This window comes from Sus scrofa, chromosome 5 (assembly GCF_054392235.1).
Source record: "Sus scrofa isolate SSC_HxYL_T2T_F1_AM1 chromosome 5, Sscrofa_HxYL_maternal_Yorkshire_Landrace_v2.0, whole genome shotgun sequence".
Taxonomy (NCBI): domain Eukaryota; kingdom Metazoa; phylum Chordata; class Mammalia; order Artiodactyla; family Suidae; genus Sus; species Sus scrofa.
This window is the reverse complement of record NC_139387.1, coordinates 74,852,697-74,878,857: the sequence shown is the minus strand read 5'-3', so window position 1 is coordinate 74,878,857 and position 26,161 is coordinate 74,852,697. Positions and strand designations below refer to the sequence as shown.

The following is a 26,161-nucleotide window of genomic DNA, read 5'->3' as shown; positions in this document are numbered from 1 at the left end:
GAGCCATGCTCTTCCCTAAGGATGTCTGCTTTGTACTCATGGCTGAGGATGGCTCCCACATTCCAGCCGGGGAAAGAGAGGTGAGGAAGGCATGGGCCTTCTTTTAAGGGCACAGTCAGTGCTGCTAGCTTCTCATGGGCCAGAACTTGGTAACATGGACACACTGCAAGGGAGACTGGGAAAGGACCAGCCAGGTGGTCCTGCACCCAGTCAGCAACCCCGGGAGGCCAAGCAGATGTTGGGGGACAACATCCTACACAAGTAATATGGTCTTGGTTCCTGGGAACTCACGAAGGCGCCCATCTCTCCTGACCGCAGCTTTGGGAAGAAGTTATCGCCAAGGAAGAGCGTGGCCAGCAGGGGAGGATGGGCCAGGCTAGGGTTACACTGGTGATGTCTAAACCCCTTCTGCTCTTGTCCACCATGTCAAGGAAGTGGCTCTTCCCCTCTCCTAACTTAGGGTGCAGAACAGGAAGTTCTTGAGACAGACTGCAGAAGTGAGTGTTATAACACAGAGTTCTTTAAAGAGGCAGTTTCAGTGCTGTGGTTCTTGTAGCCACAGCGCAAGCTGCTGAGCGAGGGGGGCTGAAGTCATTTCCTTCAGGCGCTGGACCCACAGGCGGGCTTCTGCCTCGCCGCCCCATCCCACGGTCATGTTGGAGCAGCTAAGCCAGCAGCGGGCATTGTGCAGTGCCTACTGCACACAGGGCAGATGCCAGCCATCATGTGGGAGCCCACGGTGGGGGCAGGGGTGGCCAAGAGAGGGACATAGTGTCCCCAGGCCCCTCCTCTCCGCCACCCGCCTGCCCTCACCTTCAGCCGCAGGCTTCCGGCTCACCAGGAATTACTTGCCTGGCCAGAGCCTTGGCTGGCGTCAGCAGAGGGGCCTGAGTCACGGTGCACAGGGACACACTTGCCACCCCAGCACCACGCTTTGGGCAAGAAAGGAGGCGCCATCGGGGCGGTTCCAGTACCTCAGCAGCACTGACTCTGGGCCTTTCGGATGGGGGTGTCGGGCAGGAGGTGGATACAATGACCGGGAGTCAGGAACTCGAGGTGGACTTGGCCGTTCTCGGACACGTGATATCCACAGAGGGGGAAGATTTGGCAGCACAGAATTGAGCCAAGGATCCAGGGGCCACTTTGTTCAGCTACAGCTGAACTGAGCACCCTCCGCATTCAAATATCACTTCCACCAGTTAAAAAACAGGATAATAACTGCCTTGTTGGATCTAAAGGATTTACAAAAGGAAGGCGCACAAAGGCAAGGTCTGTGTTCTCTGGCTCCTTCAGCACCTGCACGTGGACACATCTCTGTGCAGGTGGTGACTCTTCCATGAGCGTGGTGTAGACTGAATCACTGGACTCACTTAGTCCACTTCCATGCAAGGAAACTGAAACCCAGCCAGGGACAGAGACTGGCTCGGGTCACACAGGTCAGCTGGAGGGCACCAGAAGGACTGGGGCTCTGCTCCAGCCAGCACCAGGTCCTTCTTCCCAAGGGGGCAGCACAGGAGTCCAGTCCGGATCTTTTAATTCTGGAACCCCTGCTCTCGCCCATCACTGCACCGCCCCGGCTTGGCTGGCTAGCATCCCATAGCTCTGGCTCGTTATGGCTGGAATAGGAGCAGTCTGCAGGAGAGCTGTCGCTGACTCCTGTCCATCAGCACGCTGGTGCCTGCGGCTGAAGGACAGTGGTTGAGGAACCAGACTGCCTGGGTTTGAGTCCAGTTCTGCCACTTATGAGCTCTGTGACCTCATTTGATATCCTGTTGCCTCAGCTTTCTCATCTGCGAAATGGGGACTGAGATTGGGTTTCCCCTCACAGGTTGTTGTGAGGAGGCAATGAGCCGGCACTGTGCTTAGGAAAGTCTAGGCACACTGAGCGCACGCTGTCCTGTCTGCTGCGGTTGTAGTCTGCCCTCAGGTCTTTATTGCTGTCGTGGCTAAGGGGTGGTGACTACAACTGGCCTTCACAGGACAGCCCTGGCTGACGGTGGAGTCTGTTGTTTCTGAAGAGGAGAGTCCTGCAGATGTTTCACAGCACGGGGAACTGCACTGTGCAGACTCTCAGCGCTTTTCCGGGAGAGACGGCCGAGGAGGAGTACAGAGCCGTACAACGGGTGGACAATCAGAAAGCAGTGACCGGTGACTCCTGGGGGGGTATGGACCTGGAGTGATGTCCTCTTTCCACACACAATGAGGGCTGAGATGGGGCGCTGGCATTCTACAAGCACGTCTCCTTCTCCTTTAAAAATTGTTAAAATCCCAGCTTTTACTTAGATTTGCTTGGCGTTGGAGAGTCAGCGAAACCCCCGGGACAAAGAAAGTGGCCAAGAGGACGGGAGCCAGGAGGCAGCCTCGCTCCTGCCAAGAGCGGGATGAGATTTCCGACCCCCGCCCCACAGCGGCCCCCAGCCTCCTCTCATTCCCGCTCCCCTCCCGCCCCCAGTCCCACAGGCCACAGGCCACAGGCTTCTGTCTGAAAAAGCATTTAGGAGTTGCTCACTCAGGACACTTCCTCCCGATCTACTTCCTGAGCACTGGGCAGGCCGCCTGCACTGTCTGCCAAAAGGGCAGCGTGAGCTCAGCACTCGCCAGTGGGCAGCATCCGGATGCCGAGTGTCTGTCACTCACTCAGCCAAGTGCCACACCTGAGACGTGGTTTTCTTCACGGATTCCCACGTCGGCACCTGGACTCACTAACCTGACAGGTTCCTGGAGCAGAGCTGAAACCCGTTTCCTGGTATACATGTGCTTTCTCCCTTCTCTACTGTGTGTGTCTGTCTTTGTAATTTGGTTCAGAGCCACCACTTGCCATGGTCCCAGGAACACTTCCTGAGATGGTCACTCCCAACACTCCCAGTTCCCTCCTCACCCTCCTCTGAACACTTTACAAAGAGTACTCACTATGGGGTCAGGGATTTCATGTCATCTTTAATCCACCCAGCAGGTTGGGCTGCTGGGACAGTGCCTCTCAGGCCTTGATGTGCAAATAAGTCACCTGGGAATCTTGGGGAAATGCAGATTCTGCTGAGTAGGTCTGGGGAGGCCCAAGAGCCTACATTTCTAGCCAGCTCCCAGGTGATACTGATGCTGCTGGTTCTGACTGGGGAGCAAAGGTATGGAGGGGAACAATTTGGCTGCATGTGACTGAAATCCAGCGTGAACTGGTTAAGCAGGACAAGGAATTTATTACAAGGATGTTGGGTGTCTCACAGAGCCAGTGCCACAGGAAACCTGGGGCTCAGGAAGAGCTGGTACCAGGGAGGACTCTGACTCTGCTTTCCTCCCTGCTCCGTTCTTCCTCTTGGCTCCGTCCTTCCTCCACCCCTTTCTTCCTTCCCCTCTGTGCTGGGTAGTGCTGAGCAGCTCTCCCCACTGTCCTGTGGATGCCATGCCTTCTTGCTTGATTGACTCTTTGTTTTGGTTGTGCATATTTTCCAGTAATTTCCTAAGAAAGTGAGCAAGGGAGTAAACTTTTTGCTTACTAACATAATCGAAAATGCCTTTGCACTTGATTGACAGTCTGCCTGAGTAGAGTTTTAGCTTCCAGAATGGCTGCCGTGCAGTCTGCTGCCTTTTCACTTGTGTGTCCTTTGCATCTCATGTCTGAAAGTTTTTAGATTCTTCTCTCTGACCTCCAGGGTTCTGATGTGCCCTGGGATGGGTCTTCCCTCGGCCATTATGCTGGGTATCCAAGTCACCTTTTATTTTATTATTTATTTTTGTCCTTTTGCCTTTTCTAGGGCCGCTCCCGAGACATATGGAGGTTCCCAGGCTAGAGGTCTAATCGGAGCTGTGGCCACCGGCCTACACCACAGCTACAGCCAGATGGGATCCAAGCTGCATCTGCAACCTGCACCACACCTCACAGCAACTCCAGATCCTTAACCCACTGAGCAAGGCCAGGGATCGAACCCTCAACTTCATGGTTCCTAGTCGGATTCGTTAACCACTGCACCATGACACCACTGCACCCCCAAGGCACTTTTTGATCTGGAAATTTACATCCTGATGCTCTACCAAAAAAAAAAAAATTTTATATAGTTTTTTCTTACCCACTCTCTTTTTTCAGTCTGTTGAAAAAAGAAGAGCACTTTTCAGGAGCTCCTGTTGGCTCTCCTGACCAGTTCCTTTAGTCTTCTATATCTAATTTTCCATCTCTATCTCTTTGTTTTACTTTCTGTGGGATTTCATAAACTTCTTTTTCTAACTTTTCAATATTTATATTTTTATTCATATTTTTAATTTCCAAGAGTTCTCTCTCTTTTTTGGGGGGGAGGGTCTCAGAATATTCCTTCTTTTAACAGAACACCATTCTTATTTCATTGCTGTAATAGCTTCTCTCCAGGGATGTTATATTATTTTCCTTTTTTGAACTTTTTTCTCTCTACATTCTTTTCTCTATGTTCCTGATTTTTTTTTATTAAGGTCTCTTTCATGTAAATTTCTACTTATATTAAAAAGGGAGGGCTTTCCCATCGTGGCTCAGCAGAAACGAATCTGACTGGTATCCATGAGGAGGCAGGTTCGATCCCTGGCCTTGCTCAGTGGGTTAAGGATCCAGCATTGCCATGAGATGTGGTGTAGGTCACAGACACGGCTCAGATCTGGCTTGGCTGTGGCTGTGGCATAGGCCAGCAGCTGTAGCTCCTATTCAACCCCTGGCTTGAGAACTTCCATATACCGAGGATGTGGCCTTTTTTAAAAAAAAAAAAAAAAAAAAAAAAAGTGAGGCACAAACAGTTCACTGGAAAGGGAACCAAGTAGAGACAAGTAGAGAGAGACAGAAGACCTCTTCATTACACCCTTTGAATCTTTTGAATTCTGAGCCATTTTCATGGAAAACCTACTCAAAACACTTCTAAAGCTTATTTTAAGCTTTCTGTGCATGGGTATAGCTTGTCCACTGCAGATACAGAGATGGGTGTTGAGCAGGTTTTTCTGAGGGGAGTTCTCAATGCCAGTGTTTAAAAGTCCTCTCTCTGAGTCAAGTCTTTTCTGATGAGAATCTTCTAGGCTCCTGCCAGGGGACAGATGTCGGGGGAGGGTATACACCTAGCTGACAGCTTTCTTGAATGAGGGTGGAAAGAAGGCTGGCTATCCCACAGTTCAGAATGCAGATTTTCAACCAGGGAACTCAATCCTCTCCAGCAACACACCCAACCGACCCGTAGGCCTCTAGAATGTGGTTCTCAAGCTCTCTGGGCTGAAGGACCAGTTGTTAATCTCCAATCTGTCAGGACCCACACGTAGTCCTAGTGCACATGATAGTACATGTGACCCACCACGCTCGACTCACAGAGGTCAAACATCCACACTGGCCTGGACCCTGCTCAGCAAGAAGCAGCCACGGAGCAACCACTTGGCTATTGAGTAAGTCAAATATCTATAAAAATTATAAACACTTATTCCTACTTTTTGTATCTCTGTATCTGTTTGGGGCTAGTAACAAAGTCTATGGACATAAACCAGTTCACAACCACACTTTAAGAAACATACAAACTATTGCCTTTGGAATGGATTAGCAATGAGATCCTGCTGTGTAGCACTGGGAACTATGTCTAGTCACTTATGATGGAGCCTGATAATGTGCGAAAATAGAATGTGTACATGTATGTGTAACTGAGTCACCATACTGTACAGTAGAAAAAAAAATTGTATTGGGGAAATAACTATTAAAAATAATAATAATAATAATAATAATAAAGAAAAAAAAGAGCACTGCCCCTGAAAAGAACAAATCTCTAGGCTCTTACTGCGGAGCCACCACTAGGCTCAAAGGGGGCGAGGGAAGAAACCTGGAGGGCCACACTGCTCTGTGAGTGGACTTTCAGCCCTTCCCCCATTCTCAGCTCTGCATCTCACGCCCACACTCCTTGGTACCCGATGTTTCCAAAGTTAGTGCCTTCCTGATCTGCTCATGTCCCATCATTGGGTCCTTTTTGCCGGCGTCAGGACACAGCTTCTACTGCTCAGCCGGGTCATGTTCCTTCTTTGCTCTTCTTATTTCTTCCCCCATTCTCTTTGTCTTTGCAGTTTACACTTTATTATTATTATTATTATGGCCACACCTGCAGTATATGGAAGTTCCTGGGCTAGGGGGTGAAGCAGAGACACAGCTGCCAGCCACAGCAACATCATATCTGAGCCACATTAGTGACCTATGCTTAGCTTGTGGCAATGCTAAATCCTTAATCCACTGAGGAAGGCCAGGGATCCAACCTGCATCCTTATGGATACTAGTCAGTTTCTTAACCTGCTGAGCCACAATAGGAACTCCTGCAGTTTGTACTTTTTTTTTTTTTTTTTTTTTTAGTCTTTTTAGGGCTGCACCTGTAGCATGTGGAGGTTCCCAAACTAGGGGTCAGATAGGAGCTGCAGCTGCCAGCCTACACCACAGCCACAACACAAGATCTGAGACACATCTTCGACCTACATCACAGTTCACGGCAATGCCAGATCCTTAACCCACTGAGTGAGGCCAGGGATCAAACCTGCGTTCTCAGGGATGCTAGTCAGATTCATTTCCACTGAGCCACAACGGGAACTCCTGCAGTTTATACCTTAGAAAATACCTTTATCATTGTTGAGATGGCAATACTCCCCAAGTTGGTGTACGGATTTAATGAAATTCCTATCAAAATCCCAGCTGACTTCTTTACAGAGTTGATCCTAAAATTCATTTGGAATTTCAAAGGACCCAGAATAGCCAAAACAATCTTGGAAGAAAAAAAGCAAGTCTGGAGAACTCTCATCTTCCAATTTCAAAACTTACAACAAAGCTATAGTAATCAAGTAACCAAATGTGACAGTGGCATAGGATAGACATTTAGATCCATAGAATAGAATGGAGCATTCAGAAATAAACCCTCAGATCTATGATCAACTGATCTTCACCAAGGGTGCCAAGATAATTTAAGGAAGAACAGTCTTTTCAGCAAGTGTTGCCGGGCAACTACTGGTATGAGGTAGGGATTCATAGCCACATGAATCCCTACCTCATACCATATACAAAAATTAACTCAAAATGGATCACAGACCTAAATGGAAATGTTAACAATCTAAAAACTATTCATGAGACAAAGCCTTAGACACAACACCAAAAGCACAAGTAACAAAAGGAAAAAAATTGGACCCATGAAAATTAAAAACTTTTGTGCTTCAAATAACACCATCGAGAAAGTGAAAAGAGAACCTATACACTGGGAGAAAATACTTGCAAATCATATATATGATACGAGACTTGTATCCAGAATATATAAAAAACTTTTTATCATCTATAATAAAAAGACAACTCAACATTTAAATGGGCAAAGGATCTGAACAGACTTTTTTTTCCAAAGAAGATATATCACAAGCACATGAAAGGATGCTCAACATCACTAGCCTTCAAGGAGGTACAAAGTTAAACCATAATAAGATACTACTTCATACTCCCTAGGAAGCTATTACCAAAAAGACAGATAAAAGCAGGTGGTGTTAAGAATGTGGAGAAACTGGAACCACACGGACTACTGGTAGGAATGTAAAATGGTGCAGCCCCTTTGGAAAACAGTCTGGCAGTTCCTCAAAAAATTAAACCTAGACCATATGACCTAGCAGTTCCGTTCCTAGGTATATACATTCATACAACAAATGACTGTCCAAAGCAATGTTATTCATAACAGTGAAAAGGTGGAAACAACGCAAATGTTCATCAAGAATGGATAAATAAAACATAATATAGCCATACAATGAACTACGATTCAATGATAAAAGGAAATGATGTATTGATACATGTTCCAACATGAATTTTGAGAGCAGTGCACTAAGTGAAAGTCACAATGGATTACTTTTGTATAACTCTCTATAAAATGTGCAGAATAGGAAAATCTATACAGATGAAAAGTAGATTAGTGGTGGCTGCCTAAGCTGGGGCCTTCTGGGAGGGGGAAATGGGTATGGAGTTTTTTGGGGTGATGAAAATGTTCTAAAATTGATTGTGGTGATTGCACAACTATGACTATACTAAAGGCCACTGAATTATACACTTCGAGTAGGTGAATTGTATGGTAGGTCAATAAAGCTATTATAATGGAGTTTCTGGATCAGGTCACCATGTCTAACTGCAGCTCTCCAGTGCTGTGAGCCTTGACCACGGGCCTTTCCAGCATGCCTTATGTGCAGTGCTTCTTGGTTATCACCACACTGAGAATCAAATCAAGGTCACGCATTTGTTCTTAATCTAATGGTAATTTATGGGGTTGCTATTGGCTTCATTAATGGCTATACCTAAAAATAGTGTTTACTGAGGCAGATAAATTAATAAACTGTGCTTGACTCTCTTATTACGTAGGAAAGGTTTCTTCTTTTTTTTTTTCTTTTATTTTTAAAGAAGATCTCTCTCTCCCTCCCTTTTTTTTTTTTTTTTTTTTGGTCCTTCGGCCACACCCATGGCATATGGAAGTTTCCACCAGGGACTGAACCTGAGCCACAACTGTGGCAATGCCAGATCTTTAACCTACTGCACTAGTCGGGGATCGAACCAGCATCACCACAGAGAGAAGCTGGATTATTAATGCACTATGCTACAGTGGGAACTCCAAGATACCTCTTTTTATTAATAGCAAATAATATAAAAAGTATCTGTCTACCTGCCAGCCTGGGAATACATTCTAAATGAGCATACAAACCCAGTTCATTTATTTAATCGACAAATATTTATCAAACATTCACTATGCACTGGCTACTCTGCCAGGTTCTATGAAGGCAACAGTGAACAATTAGGGAGGAGAGCTGAATAAATAAGGCTTTAGGTCAATGTGGACACAGCTTTCAAAGGACAGAGATTTCCCTGCCAGAGGACTTGGTGTTTTAACTATTGAGGAATTCAGAGAAATGTCTACACATATTTTTTCCCTTTGAGACCTCAAGGTTGAATTTTTAAAATTACGTAACTATTAGAATAACACTAAGAGAAATGGGGAAGAAGTTTATAACAACTCTGCCACCTGCCCCCATCAATCTAATTTCAAACCTTTTCTCCATTTCACCCATTTTTTAAAGCTTCTAGCTCCTTTCCCCCAGAGCTTTGACAATCTTCATTGCATGTCTCTCAGAGGATCCAGTTCAAAGAACCTCCCAAGACTCACTTTGAGAAATTCAGACCGGAGGCATTGAAGCCTGGTAGCAGCCAAAAAACCTACCCTGTGCCAGTGGCTCAGGAGATTGGGGAGTAAGGGAGTAAATGTGAATCCCAGCACCAATTTGCTTCTGGGCACACTCCCCATGACTCAGAAAATAGACAGCAGAGGCCAAAGTGTGTGTAGAGGGGGGCAAAGGCCAGGCCCCAGTGCCAGGGTGTTGAGGGCTGCCACACTCCCCCGTGCTGGTGTCACTGAGGTCTCCGAGGGCCCCGCTCTGCGAGGGCAAGTCCCTGCCTTGTGGGAGGAGGTCTAAGGATCAGAGATGAGCAGTAAGGTCTGGCCCGGCCATGCTTCTCAGTGGCTTGCACTGTGTCTAGGACACCTACCCTATTCTCAGGGGCTGTGATTCCCCTAAATTCCTTGGAGTTAACTTTGTTATTCTCACCACTTGAAGGGTAGCATTTTTTTTATCTTACTTTTTTTTCCGGTCGCACCTGCAGCATGCAGAAGTTCCCTGGCCAGGAATTGAACCCGGGCCACAGAAGTTGCCCAAGTTACAGCAGTGACCATGCCAGATCCCTCACCCAATGAGCCACCAGGGAACTCTCAATTTTTTTTTTTTTTTTTTGTCTTTTGTTGTTGTTGTTGCTATTTCTTGGGCCGCTCCCGCAGCATATGGAGGTTCCCAGGCTAGGGGTTGAATCGGAGCTGTAGCCACCAGCCTACGCCAGAGCCACAGCAACGCGGGATCCGAGCCGCGTCTGCAACCTACACCACAGCTCACGGCAACGCCGGATCGTTAACCCACTGAGCAAGGGCAGGGACCGAACCCGCAACCTCATGGTTCCTAGTCGGATTCATTAACCACTGCGCCACGACGGGAACTCCCAATTTTTTTTTTTTTAATCTTAAAAGGCTTACAACATGATTACAAAGTAAAATATATAGAATCTTTGGGATTTTCAGAAAAACAACACAAAATCAAAATACTCTATACTCTGACCACTCAGAAATAACCACAGCCAACACTTTCATGTATAATCTCCCATTCTCTAGTTCTAAGTATACAGCATCATAAAGCACACACTTTTAGAGTCCTACTTTGTATCCTAATTAAGTTATTTGAACACTACCCATGTCATCACAAATTTTATGTAACACCATTTAAAATAACTAGCATTTAAAAATACTAATATCCCATAGTATAATTATAGCGTAAGTACTTAAGCAATCTGGTATTGTTGGTTATGACAAGTTTTCACTATTACAGATGGTACCATCATGAACATTCTTTTTTCTTTTTACAGCCATACCTGTGGCATATGGAAGTTCCCAGGTCAGGGACTGAATCTGAGCTCCAGCTGGGACCACCGCTCCAGCTGCAGCAACATGGCCAGATCTTTAAATACACTGCATTGGGCCAGGGATCCAACCTACACCTCCACAGTGACCCAAGCCGCTACAGTTAGGTTCTTAACCCACTGTACCACAGTGGGAGCTCCAACTTTGTGTTTTATCTGTTTAATATTATCTCTTTTTCTACTTAGAAAAGAAATACATGCTTGTAAAAAAATTTTTTTAATTGGAGAAATATTATTTAATAGGATTTAAAATTTCCCTTAATTCTACCATCCAGAGAGAACTTCTATTAATAGTTTGGTGTAGGAGTTCCTGTTGTGGCTCAGTGGAAATGAATCTGACTAGCATCCATGAGGATGCATGTGCAATCTCTGGCCCTGCTCAGTGGGTTAAGGATCCAGTGTTGCTGTGAGCTGTGGTGTAGATCGAGGATCTTGAGTTGCTGTGGCTGTACTGTAGGCCAGCGGCTACAGCTCTGATTGGACCCCCTAGCCTGGGAAGCTCCATATGTCACTGGTGTGGTCCTAAAAAAGACAAAAAACAAAAACAGAAACAAAAAACAGTTTGGTGCACCTGAGGGGTAAGTACCTCAACTGACGCCAAGTGAGCAGACTGCCTTGATGGCCACGTTTGAAAGGTCTCCCTGCCTTTTCCCTCCTTTCTCACAAGCCCAGGCTGAGTCACGATTGAGCTCCTTCTCTGGAGGTGGCCTGTAGCCAGGTCCACACCATCTGCATACTCAGCACAGCCTAGGTTGGTAACCCGGACAAGCTGGGGCAGCCACCTCAGCCCTGCTCTGGAATTTGGCTGTCCTCTCCCTGGCAGAGGAGGAGCAGAAAGGGCACAAGAATGAAGCAGGGTAGATAGTCACCTGGTAAATGCAGGTTCTGGCACTCAGCCTCCTGATGCCCGGGGGAAGTGAGTGAAAGCCCCTGGGATGCAGCCAAGTCTGGAATTATCCTTGGGCATCCTAGAAACAGGTCACTGGGAAGTACTATACATACAGATCTACACGCACGCGGGATTAACAGCCATGGGCTCACACACAGCGTCAGCACCCAGCTTCTGCAGGCCAGAAGCTCCCTACCCACCCCATCTATCCAGTAACATGCTCATTTCTCTGCAGATGACTTACCTGCGGATATTTGTGAAACGTGTTTATATAGAGGGATTCATTTGTCTCTGGAAGGGACCTTCCACCTATACAAAAGAGCCCAGAGTTATACAGAAACATCCTATTGGTGATCCTCAAAGGTCCCTTATGCTGGAAGGGTTCAATATTGCACAGCGAGGCAAAGGCTTTTGGACCCTCTGGCCTTGAACGGTCCAGCGTCCCTGTAGACCAACCACACTCCAGCCCATCATCACCTTCCATTCAGAGTTCATTCCATTTTCACAGCTACAGGCTCCTGCACCACTTCCTAGTGCTCACTGCCAGTGGTAATTCCAACTAAGAAATTTCCCCTTCTTTGGCTTCTAAGATCCTACCCTCTCCATGACATCTTCTTGGCCAATGGAAAGAGGAGTGGGGATTTCACTTGGCCCTTTTCATCTCAAGGTACCTTTTGTTTTTTTTTTTGTGGTTTTTTTTTGGGTTGTTGTTGTTGTTTACTTCTTAGGGCCACACCTGCAGCATATGGAAGTTCCCAGGCTAGAGTTCAAATCAGAGCTACAGCTGCCAGCCTACACCACAGCCATAGCCACGCTGGATCCAAGCCTGTCTGCAACCTACACCACAGCTCACAGCAACACCAGATCCTTAACCCACTAAGCAAGGCCAGGGATCAAACCCACATCCTCATGGATCCTAGTCGGGTTCGTTAACTGCTAAGCCACAAAGGGAACTCCTCAAGGTACCATTTTTATGAGACTTTTTCAATTCATCATAAATATAAAATATCTCCTTGGCTTTACATAACATGAATAGTATAGGTTGCACTGCCTTTATTTTTGGATCTGACCCATTCCTTAAACTTGTGTTTGTTTCTTTTTTTCTTTTTGGCTGCTCCTGCAGCTTGCAGGTGTTCCTGGGCCACAGATCGAACCCAAGCCATAGCAGCAACCTGAGCCACAGCGGTGACAACACCAGATCCTTAACCCACTGAGCCACAAGGGAACTCCCATTTATTATAACTTATAAAACTGGCAGTGTCACTGTTCTCATGTGTACAACCTTTAGTATCCTGATCAACAAAACAGAAGTCCATCTGTAAGAGAACATATGATAATAACACCAATTCTAAGAGTTACTGAGTTATGTGCCAGGTGCTGTTGTAAGTCCTTTCCATGCATTAACCCATTTAGCCCTCACAACAATCTCATCAGGAAGGCACCATTGCCATTTTCTTTTCATGTGTGAGGAAACAGAGGCACAGGGAGGTTAACCCTGTTAAGCCCTGCCCAAGGTCACACAGGTGGTAGAACCAGACAGTGTTCATAAGCTCACAACCTCTAACTATGAACATCTTAGTGTTTAGCATTCCATGTTTTTTTGTTTTTTTGTTTTTTTAAGGGCTGCACCCCAAAGCATAGGGAGGTTCCCATGCTAGAGGTCAAATTGGAGCTGCAGCTGCCAGCCTACACCACAGCCACAGCAACACAGGATCTGAGTTGTGTCTGCGACCTACACCACAGCTCACAACGAGGGATCCTTAACCCACTGAGCAAGGCCAGGGATCCGACCTGCATCCTCATAAATCCTTTTCCGGCTTGTTAACCACTGAGCCATGAAGGGAACTCCTAGCATTCCATGTATTAAACCATATGCCGCGGGAGCGGCTCTAGAAAAGGCAAAAAGACAAAAAAAAAAAAAAAAAAAAGTGTTTCTTGTGGCAGAAGTTTAGCATTTTGATGTCTATTAATCTTTTTCTTTGTGATTTATGCCTCTTTTTTAATGTTTGGAAAATCCTTCTTCATTACAGGGTCACTATCTTGGCTTCTGGTTTTATTGTTTCTTTTTTGCCATCAGCAAATGGAGCTATTTGACATTTATTTGATGAATAATATATCCCTTTCCCTGTGGTTAGTTTGTGATATTTCCTCAACACTAATTAGTTTCTCATTTATGCTAAGATCTGTATCAAAGTTGAATGATTTATTTAATAGATTTTTTTAAATTAAATATAGTTGGAGTTTCCATCATGGCACAGCGGAAATGAATCTGACTAGGAGACATGAGGTTGCAGCTTCGATCCCTGGCCTTTCTCAGTGGGTTAAGGAGCCGGCATTGCCATGAGCTGCGGTGTAGGTCGCAGACGTGGCTCGGATCTGGCGTTGCTATTGCTGTGGTGTAGGCCAGCAGCTGTAGCTCCAATTAAACCTCTAGCCTGGGAGTTTCCATATGCCGTGGGTACAGCCCTAAAAAGCAAAAATAAATAAATAAATAAATATTATTGATTTACAATGTGCCAATTTCTGCTACTCAGCAAAGTGACTCTCTTAGACATACACACACATATACGTATACATTCTTTTTTTTTTTTCTGGCTGCACCCATGGCATATGGAAGTTCCCCAGGCCAGGGGTCGAACTCCTGTCAAAGCAGCAACCCAAGCTGCTACAGTGACAATGCTAGATCCTTAACCTGCTATGCCACAGAACTCCTATCACTTATGCTTTTGATATCATATCTAAAAAAAATGCTGTCTAACCTAAGGGCACAAAGATTTACCCCTATAGTTTCTTCTGAGTATTTTATAGTTTTAGTTCTTTAATTTAGGTCCATAGTCTATTTCGAGTTAATTTTCGTATATGCGAGACCAGGTGTGAGATCACCTGGGTCCTACTTCAGGCTTCTGCATATAAATATCCAGTTGAGATGTGCTCTAAGTGTAAACTATGCACTTAATTCTAAAGACTTAGAATTAACATTGGACTTGACATTCTTCAAGGAATAAAGTCAAAGGTTGAGAGGATGGAGAGAGAACAAAGACTATCAAAATAAACTTGAAAGATTAACAAAATAACAAAACAGTTTCTAGAAATGGGGGGAAAAGCATACAAAACTTAACCGTGAATACCTCCAGCAATGACAGTAACTATAACTGGTATCAGTAATTCTGGTATTATTCCCCAGGCGCTGCACTATTTTATACGCTTTCCCTTTTTCACCCACACAGCAGCCCAGTGAGGTAGGGACCTCATTCGTCCTCATCTTGGGGAAACTAAGGCTCAGAGAACCCAGTCTGTCCAAGGTCACCATGCTATAAGTAGGAAAGCCAGGCTTGATGCCATTCTGAGTCCAAAGTCCGCATTTTTATCTGTTATAGACTCACGGAAGGGTCAAGGAATGCAAATAAGATATGCATTTGGCTATAGCCTGGCCTTGGTTTTAGACAGCTGGAGGGATGAACAGAGGAGGAGGGGCGAAGGATGACGTGGTAAAAATGGGGGGCTCTCTCTGCTCAAGACTGACATGCCACACCTGCTGCTCCCAGGCTGGCTCGATCAGAAGGCTTCCTGTAGAGTGAGGCCCAGCTCTTGCCCCCACCTTGGCCTTCAGAAGCAGCTCCTGGGAAGCCTGGCAGCGCCCCCAGCCCAGCTGCATTGTAAGATAAGATAAGACTCTCGCTGAGGGACCCGGGAAAGAAGCCAGCCTGGTGACGCCCAACTGCTCTCTCGGTGACGTGTGTCCACAGCAGCCTCCATCTCTCCAGGGACTCAGCTCAGCCAAGAGGCCTCTGGTTTATAGTGGCCTAAAACCCTATACAATCTGTGGAGCTCCGAGAGCACTGCCCTTCCAGAGGCTCTGCCATCAGAATTGCCCCCGACCCTCTGGCCCAGGCAGCAAGCAGCCTTCAGTCCTGGGCAGGAGTGACTTGGCAGCAACAGCTGAGAGAAAGAACAGACCTTGCATCAGGAGGGTCAGCACCCCCAGACTGTTGACGTGTGTGGGCTATTTCTGCCCCAACAGCACGCTGTCAGCTGGCAGGAGGTGAGGAGCGATGCACAGGGAGTTGCAACACCCAGGCGTGGTGTGTGGGGAACTTGCTAAGGCCTGGGGCCCCATCAGGCCCTAAAGCTGCCTCCACTGCTGGTTCACAAAAACCACGGGGAGGTGCGGGGCCCTGACAACCCTGACATCCAGACAAGAGCCAGAGCACCGGGGAACCTTCAACCCCCTCTAATCTGGGTCGTGACGCACTGCCCGCCACCTGCTTGGATGTGCTGTTGCCCTGGGCTATGGACTTCGGCCCCCAACAGGTTTCCAAATGCCCTGGTGCAATGGCCCTGTCAGGCTGCTGTCATCAGCACTAGGCAATGTGGGCACAAGTTTGCCAAAAGTGCCCTCACTTTACAGAGAGCTGCATTCCTGGAAAGCTGTTCAGGAAGTGAGTCCCGTGGGGCTGCGCCGCTGGGGGCAAGATTCAAGACTGAATTCCCAGTGTGGCCAGAAACACAGGGGTCATCCTTAACCCTCCCCTTCCCGCACCCTGACAACCATCATTCAGCAAGTGCCCAGTTCCACCTCCTTCCCCTCTCTGGGGGGTGGGGTGGGGTGTCCCATTTCCCTCCCCATCCTGCCCCCACTGTGCCAGACCCCACCGTGTCTCCTGGACTCCTGACTCTCTTCCCTCTAGTCCATCCCAGTGCTGCCTCCAGGGTGATCCTTCTCAAATGCTGCTGTCAGGATGTCACTTTGTGAGGAAAACCTTCTCACTGCTCCAGGGTTCTCAGGATATCTGCTCCACCCCCACACCTCTCCAGCCTCACCTCCAACCTGCCACCTTCCAGCCACACCCAGGGACCCCTTGGGTCCTGTGCTCTGAGCCCACTGCTCCCTCTGAGGGTCTGTCCCCTCAGCCCCTCCTCCAGGCCAGGAGAGAACAGTCGGCACACAGAAGGTGTCATCAAAGGCCTCATAGGGAACAAACGCCCAGGATGGAAGGAAGACCTCCTGGGTGGTGGCGAGGAGGGGCGCTGAGGACATTCCAAGCACAGGGTGAGGGTATTCAATCACATCGAACATGCACCAGACCCTCTGCCACCTCTGCTCACAGGTGCCGAGGCGAGGAGGCGGTGGAGACCAGCCAGAGGCCAGGGCAAGAAGCCCTGGACTAAGACAGGACAACCTGGCTTCTCGTCCCAGCTCCAGAACTTCACCAGTCAGACGGTCTTAAGGAAGTGACTTCACTCCTCTGCCCTCACTTTGCTCATCCTTACCATATAGCCTCAGCGTAGGTCCTCAGGCAGCTGTGCAAATTCTATACTAGCACATGTGTGCAAACATTCTGTCCTGTGCAATGTCAATATTTGAGGCCCCTGGGCACTTTCTGCTGCTCACTGGCGAGTAAAGTGGCTCCCGCCCAGGCTGCTTTCCTGGGGACTCTGGCCTACTTCCCATGCTCGCCCTCCATCCAGGTATCTTGAGTCTCTGCTCCTGACCCGGATTAGAACTCTACTCCATTACCCTTTAATCCTGACAGAGACACCCAACAGGAAGGGCCGAGCCTGCTCCCCTGACAGGTCTTAGCAGCAGGACTAGGAACTGCCCACTGGCACCTACTGTTTCCCTGTGGCTTTGTTATCCCCAGACATCAGCGGGGCCCCTCTCTTGCTGGCAGTGCCACCATCTGCTCAGATCAAGGGCGAAAGACAGAGAGGGAGGGCTGTGAGCATCATCTTAAGCCCAGCCCTCAACTGTCCACACCACTGGAGCCCAGTGAACGGTGTCCCAGGGGGTGGCAGTGGTTTTCTCAGGCAAGCAAGGTCCCAGGGGAGCCCCACACCCTGCTCCCCATAAACCAGGGCAGAGGGCTCCTTTAGGAAAGGGCTCTTGATGGGAATTCAGAAACCTGGGTTCTGGTGTCATCACTGGCCAGCTATGTGACCTTGAACGGGTCCCATGCCCTCTCTGGTTCTGTTTCCTCATTAGTAAAATGAAAGGGTTGGACACAGGGCTGAAGCTGATGTCCTGAGGACCGACCAAATCGTGCATGGTTTGAGGCTGAACTGCTTTAAGCGAGGCTAGCACTTCTCGGTAGAAGCATTTCCTGCCACGACCACTACTGAAGCATTGGAATCTGTGTTCTTTGCTGCTCCCCAGTCCTGGCATGTGGGAAAGGAGCCAGGAGCCTCTGGCCTTTTGGACACCATTATTTAAGAGACAGAATCTCCACTGGCCACTGACAGGAAGTATCAAGTACAGAACCAGATCTGGACAGATGATCTTACCTCTGAAGGCCAACCTCAACCCAAGACATGGTGAAGCAGTCTCCCGGCTTCCCCAGGCCTGTGACCCTCTTGGCAACAAGAAATCCGTAATACCTCTCCCCTGCACTAGCAGGCTGGCTTAGCTTCAAGGGTCTGGCTTAGAAAGGGTCTAGCAACCTAACCCCCTGGTTTAAAGCTCCACCATTACCATCCTAAAATTCCTTTTTTTTTTTTTCTTTATAGGGCCACACTTGGGGCATATGTAGGTTCCCAGGCTAGGGGTCAAATCAGAGCTACAGCTGCTGGCCTACAATACAGCCACAGCAATGCCAGATCCTTAACCCACTGAGCGAGGCCAGAGATCAAACCCAAAACCTCATGGTTCCTAGTCAGATTTGTTTCCACCAAGCCATGATGGGAACTCCAATCCTGAAATTCTTAATAAATTCTGAACTATGGGCCCTCAGGATCATTTTGTACTGATCCCTGAAAATTATTATGGGTTACACAGACACCCACTTGGAAACCAGTCTTTCCCATTAGGGTAGTGGTTCCCAAGGCAGGACTCTGACCTCCAGAGGATTCTTCTTGTCCCTCAAGATCTGGCTGAGATGACAATTAAAGTCTATCAGTTCTCCTCCAGATGGGTGGTCTCCTGCTTTCTCACTCCATTTGTCTCTCTCACATGCTCTCTCCCCTTGTGTAATCCTCCCAAAGCCGCCCCCACCCCCAGCCATCTAAATTAATCACTTCGTGGCCATGCCCTCTCTCTGACTTCCTTAAATACAGAGATGCCCGGTAACTGTTTATTGACACGGGAAAGCAAACAGAGCTATCTTCTCAGAACAGAGTACAGGGAGGGCACTGCACACAGTGGGCTCTCAAGCAATGCTGCTGACTTATCTGCAGTGCAGGCTGGCGCATTATAGCCACGGCCTTGCCCACGCCTATGCTGCATTACATGGACCAGCATTCTCTCCCCTTCCTACCTGGTGAGGAAGGATGAAGCTCCAGGTGGGGCAGCTGATTTTAGGGTTTCCAGGTGTGGGGACCCCCCCCACACACACACACCCACTGCAGGTCCAGCTCCAAAACGCCTCTTGGGAAACGGTATCAAGAACCCCAGACACTGCAAAGCCCTTTAAAGTCTGCAACCCACTTTCATTAACATTCTCCTCAAAGTCAAGACAAATACTTAAATATCTATTGTGGGGTTGTTCTAACATTTTTCCTTTTACTGTATGTGTTCTTTGAGGAAAAAACAGGAAATACTAGGAAAATATTAGGATTTTTTCTTGAGGAAAAATTAGGAAATAGAGACAAAACCCAAAGAATAAGGGCAGCTCAAATCCTCGGGCCTAGAGAGGACACTGTTAACATTTTACTTATTGCATCTCTGCACATAATATGTATCTTTCAAAACAGGATAATGCCTTCACTGCTTTGTAATCTTATTATTCTGGCATTTATAGGAAGCTAACAGAGGTCCTAGGTCACACAGCTGTTGAGGGCAGTGCTGGGGCCCGACTCAGAGGCTGGGGTCCACATCCCGGAACCTGGCCGCTGTTCAAACGCCAAAGGGGCTGGAGGCACTGGCAGCCATGGGAACAGAGCCCCAGCAAAGAAGGGTTTGCTTGGACTGCGCTTTGGGGAAAACACCCCGGAACTCCCTGGATGCCCAGCAGCTCAGCAAGGGCGGGGCCAGGCCAGGCCGGGCCTGGCTGCCCAGAGTTGCCACCTCTGCAGAACTGGACTTTGCCTTGTGGTAAAATGCACGGGGATGACAGGATCAGCTGTCAGGCAGGGGCCAGAGGGAGCAGGTGCCAGGTGGCAGGATTGGGCTGCACAGAACTGACCCCAGGAGCAACTGGATATCTGTTAGGTGGCCTGGGAGGGCTCTCCTCTTGGTATTTTTAGAACAAGAGTGAGGGCCCAGCAGTGACCCAACAACTGCCTTGCTGCCTGGGGCACTGGCCCCAGCTCTAGAAAGGTGATTCCAGCCTGGGGCTAGGCCGAGGCTAAAAGCATGACTTGTCGCCTGCCTGCCTGACTCCTTCCTCCCTTGCCTCTTTCCCTCCTTCCCTCCCTCCTTCCTTCCTGAGCACACAGTACTAGCTAGAAACTGAGTTAGGGACTAGAGGAAAGGTCTCCTCGGGGCCCTGGGCTTCTTCAAAGGTGGCAGAACAACAAGAGGTGACCAGAGGCTTGCAGAACAACAGTAGTTCAGAGTTGGAGCTCTGGCCTCAGGCAAACCCAGGTTTGCGTTTTGTCTCCTCTGCCTCCAGCTATGTGACCTCAGGCAAGTTGCTTAATCTCTCTGAATGATGTCTCCCCTCTGGAAAGGTGTCTGTAAGAAGTAAGTGAGATAATGCATAAACACACTTAGAAGAGTGTTTGGAACAGGCTAAGTGCTGGGTAAACACAGTTACTGAAAGGCTGTACCTTTGTAAAAGTTCTGGAGCTCGGGCTGTTCAGCGTGTTCAGCATCCCCCGGGGGGTCACGTTCCAGAGAAAGTGAGGGGTTGGGTGACAACAGGACTGGGGCCGTCCCGGCGCTTAAATTGAGGATTTGGCAGAGCTGGGCAATGGCTCACCCCTTGTGCGTGTATACACCAAATCACACACTGGCTTCTCACGATGAAGGAGGGGCTGGAGTCCTCGCGTTTTGCCAAAGAGGTGTGCAGACCAGCAGGTCGCATGAGCTGCCCAGGGTCGCCGAGGGAAGACATGGCCGCGACCTCAGTTCAAATTCCTTGACTCTAAGCCCAGAGCCCCTCATCCTCTGCCCTTCGCTTCTCCCAGACCCTGTCCCACGGCACCACTGCTGCTGCACAGCGCGCAGGAGTTGGGGCTGCTGGTGGATCCTGAGGCCGGAGGGGAGAGCCCAGGTGGGATCTGCTGGGCCTGGAGGGGGAAGCGGTGAGTCCCGAGGCCGGGGTGCAGCAAGGCTGGCAGGCAGACTCTGGGCAAGGCAGCATCTGACTCGGGGTTGGACGACCTCCAGGGCGGTTAGCAGCCTCGCTTTGACCCCGGGACACAGTGCCCCAAGGACTCCTCACTGCCCTAGTCTTCCTCCCACGCCTAAAACTGCACCTGGGACCCTTCCAGTGAGAACAGCAGTACCCCCAACTCCTCAGCAGTCCACCCATCGGTGCCAACCCCGCGGACGTGGGCACGCACGCATGTGCGCACATACGTACGCACGCACGCACGCACGCTGAGGGCCAAGGCAGGATGGAAGAAGCCCACGTGGTAGGCAGCTATGGGTAGGGGAAAATTCCTGCAGCCCCCCAGGGCTCCGTGGAGGAGGGCCACAGAACGCAGCTCACAGGGTCCTGCCCTTTCAGCGCCTTCTGGGTGAACACAGGGGTGACAAAGCCATCGTTCGCTCGTTGGGCACGCCAGGCTAGGGGCCAGGTTCTGGGATGCCACAGTGAACAAGACAGATAAATCCTTGTTCCTGTGAAGCTTATCTTCTGGGGTGGGATTGAAAGGGTCTTTTCATCTCTCTTTATGCTTCCCCCTTTATGCATTTGATTTCCTGCTAAGCCTTGTCACTTGAGGGGATTAGGGGACAGGGATATGCAGAAGGTAGGGATCTCTCTTGTCTCCTAGATGCCCAGCACAGAGGCGCTGGAAACACGTGGGATCTTGGCAGGCTCTCCTGCTCTGCTGGGCGGGGTGGGAAATTCACCACCTTCCCTTTTCCCATCTCCGTGTCAGATATGATCTGCTGATGAGGTCTGCTCACCTGGACCACAGCCAGGGACTGTCGGAGCAACTCTCACTGCTTATTTTAAGTGCCTGAAATTCCAAGGAAATAATTCTTGCCTTTTGCAAACATACAATCTAGTGGGGAGGTACAAACTCATATGCACTGTCGTGTGGAATGTTGATGTTTTGCTTTATGATGAATTGTTCTGAGAGTCATTTTCACTCACCCGTGTTGAGGCCTCCTATCTGGACTCAGGTTCCACCGCAAAATCTAAGGTTCTACAAAACCAAGAAACGCTCAGTAAATGTTTAAGTGAAGACATGAATAAAGTCTAAGGTTAAATTGATCAGGCTTTGTAAAGGGACCATCCCTTAGTATTTGGTGACTCAGGGCAGTTAATCTCTTTGAGACTCAATATCTTCACCTGTAAAATGGGACAATTAATACCCACTTCATGGGGGTTGTGTGTGGCATACAGCAGTCTCAGTATTTAATTATTATTGTTTAAATCTTGGCTCAGTTTGTTGGCCTTTGAAGGCTGGTAGGCAGACAATGAGCAGAGATGGGTCAGGCAAGCTTGGGGAATGTCGCTGAGAACCCCAAAGCCTGGAACAAAGTTCCAGATGGATCTGGAGGCCCCAGAGCAACTGCAAGCTGTGGGAGGGTGGGGTGTGTGTGTGGGGGGACACCTCTTGTTCCAAGTCTCTGTAAGTTTCTAAGTGGCAGCTCTAAGATTAACTTTGGACCCTGACCCAGGTGGCTGACAAGGTGACCTCTTGCAGAAGACATAGAAAAGCTTTCTGACAAAAACCAAGCAGGCCGCAGGGGGTTCTAATTACAGCCCCTGTGCCTTCCTGTCCCTCCGGCCTGCTCTGCCCCACGGGCCTTTTTTCAGAAAGAAAGCCTGTTACTTCCTGGACTCTCAAGGGAGCAGAAGGCCTCCTGGCGGGGGGCTGCCCCAGGGCCTGCTGCGATGTCTGGGGCCCCCTGGCGGACGAGAACGCGCCTTACACCTTCCCTGGGCAGCCTTCGCACGCGTGCACCTGGGGGAGGGCTGGCGCCTCGCGGCTCCGGGAGATTTCTGAGCAGGCGGACACCTCACCCACAGTGGATTAGTGACTGTTGACTTCCAAGGGCGAGACTCACTGCTCTTGGCACAGGGAAGGCCGCAGGCTGAGGGCCTGCCCCAAACACAGGCCTCAGGGGTCCCGCCTTTGCAGGCTTTGGCCTGAAGACCAGTGACAGCGTCCAGCCTGAGTCATTTGTTCCCTGAAGCAGGATACCAGGGTAGAAAGGCTCCCTAGGCCAGGGGCTTCTATTTTAAAGGCAAATATTCACTGTTCAAACAGCACACCCCTCATGCAGGAGTCCGGCTTGAAATCCCACCTTCAAGGATCCATTCTTTTGCCTTTTTCCAAAAAACTCTTTGAAGTAACACTTTCACATGAAAATGTCAATGCTGTCATCATTTATCATGCATTTCATGTGGGCAAATCACTGAACTGGGCACCGTGGTATGTGGAAGATGGATTCCCCACCACAAAGCAGGCAGCTGGAGGGGCAGCCTGGAGAGGTCTGAACACAGCCCAGGGTCCAGAGGAAGGGCAGGCCTGGGGGTTGGGGGCACTGGGAGGAAAGGCCATTCATCCTGGAGGGAGCAGGAGAGGTACGGAAGGGTGGGGTGTGTGCAGGGAACAGTGAGTCATGTGGTGTGGCCCAGTAAGGAGGCTGAACCCTCTGCCCCTCTCCGGAGGGAGGAGGAAGAGGACACCAGGCTGGAGAGGTAGGTGGAAGCCAGCTGGGGGCAGGGGGTGGGGCCGGGGGTGGGGGGTGGTTTCTGCACCGCAGATTCCTTTGGGGACCCAGTGTAGGTGGGCTTGCCTGAGAACTGAAAGATGCGCCTGGAGCAGCCTGAAGGAAGGTCCCCCAGGTGGGTGAGGAGAGAGGGCAGAGAAGCATTTCAGAGATCAGGGGGGCTGCTGAGAAGACAGCGGAGGCCCTTGAAGAAATTTGGGCTGGGGCGGGCTGAATCAGAACACTGCCCTGAGAATGCCTCTAGGCCCACAGGTGGGAGTGCAGTCTGAGCGGGAGAGATTTCTCCCTCATCTCACCCTTGTTCTAAGGCTTCACAGTTTGCAAAGCACGTTCACCCACATTCTCTCATTGATCTTTTTAACAGCACTCTTGCTGAACTGGGCATACTGTTCTCATTTCATACATGGAGAAGCTCAGGCCTGGATGAAATGAAGTTGTAAATTCTGCTTTATATTAACCATTGGTCTTCAGGGGTGCATATTTGTTTCTGTTTTAATTTTAAGACAGTTCAAACATTTGAGGGGGTCAAAATTCAGAATGTCCAGATGAGAGTCTATCGACCCTCTTCTCCCAGCTGCCCGGGTCACCTCTTGCCAGCGTGAACTCTAGCCTTTCCACCAGAGTGAGGCAGGGCCTCAGGGACAGCCCCACTGCAGATTCAGGAAGGTCTGAGGCAAGGGTCGCCTCGGGAGATGTGTCAAACCTGCTCTTAGCAAAAGTACACATGGTCTTCTTTCAACTTAGGCCACAGAAATTTATCTTTAAATCCCAAACTCCTCGGAGGCAGGGAGTATCTCTTCAACTTCGAGGAAGTAACAGGTTAGGGGTTAAAATTATAGGCTCTGGCAGATATAGAACTGGGACCTTGAAGACGGCCGTGTGACCTTGAGCAAGTTACTTAGGCTCTTGAGCCTCCACAATAAGGATGTCCTCACCAGCTTCACAGGGCTGTGGGGGACCTGACTCATGTCCTGCATTTATCTGTGTGTCAGGCAAGATCTGTACTCTGCAACTGGGAACTGCCATCATTCCCAGTGCTCTGAGTCCTACTGTGTGCAACAGACCTGGGCACCCTTTCAAACTTAATCCTGACAGAGGACTGAGGATCTCAGGCACCTAATTAAAGGCAAATGGGCACTGCAGGCCATCAAATCCATATATTTGAATGAATCGCTCTTTCTGGGCTGGGACTCGCCCTTCCCTTATGTGAAACCAGCCCTCCAAAGGCCAGGCTCTTCACCATCTCCTCTTCAGGGGGCTTTTCTGGGTAGTCGGGCATTTTGAGGCCAACAAAAGGGCTGAGAGCCCACCACTCCTCTGGGCTGTTTTGTCTGAGCCCTGAGTTTCAGCGGATGCACAGGGAAGCTGCCATATGGCTTTTCTCAGGGCTGACAGGAGTGACTCATTGGAGGGTCATCCCTGCCCTGGAGCTGCCCAGGGCAAGGGACTCTTGGCCTCTGCCCCTGGCCTGGTCCTCTGCCACCTGACCTCTGCCCCAACCTCTGAGCCTCTCCACTCAGAGCAGGGGCTTCTCCACCCCTGGGGCACTCGGAGGTGGAAGGGACCCCAGAAATAACTTATCCCACCTTCCTCATCTCACGGATAAGAAAGGGAGCCCAGGGGCAAGAAAGAGCTCCTACACCCAGCTTCTTGCAGAAGCAGGACCTGAGCCTGGCTCCAGCATGCCTTCTGTGGGTCCCTCCCAGTGCTGCAAATCCCCCTCAAAATTGGCGTTTTCCAACAGGGCCACTCCTGCCCTGGGCTGCAGGTCCTAAACACTGACCAGTGGAGTCCATGGCTTTTTGGTAGGACAGTTACTTACTGCTTTGGGAGAACATCCCTGTAATCTTGTTTCCAAGAAAAAAACAGAAGGATCTGTGGAGCTGGTGGTCCCCATGGACCTCACTGTCAATAAACAATGTAAAATTTTGTTTACTTTTCTGTTAAAAGAGACATTTCTTTTCCATCCTACTCAAGTTTTGTAAAGAAACAAAAATATAGGCCAGCAAAGATTAAGGGATAAATAATTGTCTGGCAGAACAATGCAGTGATCCATGACTTCAAGGGATGGAATCCACACTAGCCCTGGGAGCTGGGACTTGGCAAGACGGCTGGGGAACAGGGAAGTGTGAGCTGGAGGAGGGAAGGGCGAGGACAAGGGAGGGGAACAGTTGTGCTGGGACAGGCCCAGGCGTGGGGCAAACTGGGGGCCCAGGGATCAGCCCCTGGTGTCACCCCACGCGTCTCCAAACCCACCTTCTCTTGTTTCTCAGGACCCAGGAGCCCACCGTCACATCACCCGGAGCCCTGCTGCTGGGCTGGGGGCTCGGTTGGCAGGGACCGACAGGCCCCCTTTCCCGTGTAGGCTCTCAGGCCTGACGCCCCGCTATCTTGGCGGAAAGTGCAGCGCGAGGGGTGGAAGGCCTAAGGGGTCGGTGGAAGTCAGACCGCAGACGGGGAAATGAGGCTCGAGTTCTCTTTCCTTCGGGGGAGGAACAGTCTCAGGCGCCTGCAGAATGGGATTTCCCTCCCGGCCTGTGGATGTGGAAACTGAGGCCAAAGCGAAAACCCTGAGGCGGGGGTCCTAGGCCCTTGCGGAGGAGGCTGCGCTCGCGGACCCCCCACAGGCGCAGGCTCCGGAGGGGCGGGGAGGGGCGGGGCGGCGCGGGGCGGGCGCAGGAGCCGGCGTGACTCAGGCTGGGGCTCTAGCGCCTTTGTTCCCAGGCCGCAAGGCCTTAAAGGGCCAGCGCCCGCCCGAGGCAGGAGCGCGCGCCCCGCGACCGCCCGCCGCCCTCAGTGGGGTTGCCCGCGGGCTCCCGGCTGCCGGCACAAGAGGGGCATCCTGCAGGATTTAGGGGTTCATCCAGTCGAATCCTCAGACCATAAGCGAGGGCCCTGGGTCATCACAACCATCCCTTTGCCTCAGGGCTGGGCTGCACCTAAACCGTCCAAGAGGAATTAAGAAAACCCTTTCCCTGCTTTAGAAAGA

The 26,161-nt window shown here is 49.8% G+C and overlaps 2 long non-coding RNA genes across 4 annotated transcripts in view; one reads left to right on the top strand and one right to left on the bottom strand.

Moving 5' to 3' along the window:
• Nucleotides 1-25,809, bottom strand: part of LOC102167892 (uncharacterized) — a 34,632-nt gene extending 8,823 nt beyond the window's left edge. The window contains exons 1-5 of one of the 3 annotated variants that reach the window (XR_002344143.2): nt 25,429-25,809; nt 24,995-25,077; nt 21,584-21,635; nt 11,626-11,690; nt 2,919-3,454 (exon numbers count right to left, since the gene is read on the bottom strand). This is a non-coding gene — a long non-coding RNA (uncharacterized LOC102167892). Of the gene's footprint in view, nt 1-2,918; nt 3,455-11,625; nt 11,691-18,867; nt 19,990-20,084; nt 20,345-21,583; nt 21,636-24,994; nt 25,078-25,428 lie in introns of those variants that run through there. The other 2 variants (XR_014803997.1, XR_014803996.1) reach the window with 2 other exon arrangements.
• On the top strand, nt 15,124-18,600 carry LOC146403453 (uncharacterized). The gene is made up of 2 exons (XR_014803999.1): nt 15,124-15,423; nt 16,490-18,600. It is a non-coding gene; the product is annotated as an uncharacterized LOC146403453 (long non-coding RNA).
• Nucleotides 25,810-26,161: the final 352 nt, after the last annotated feature.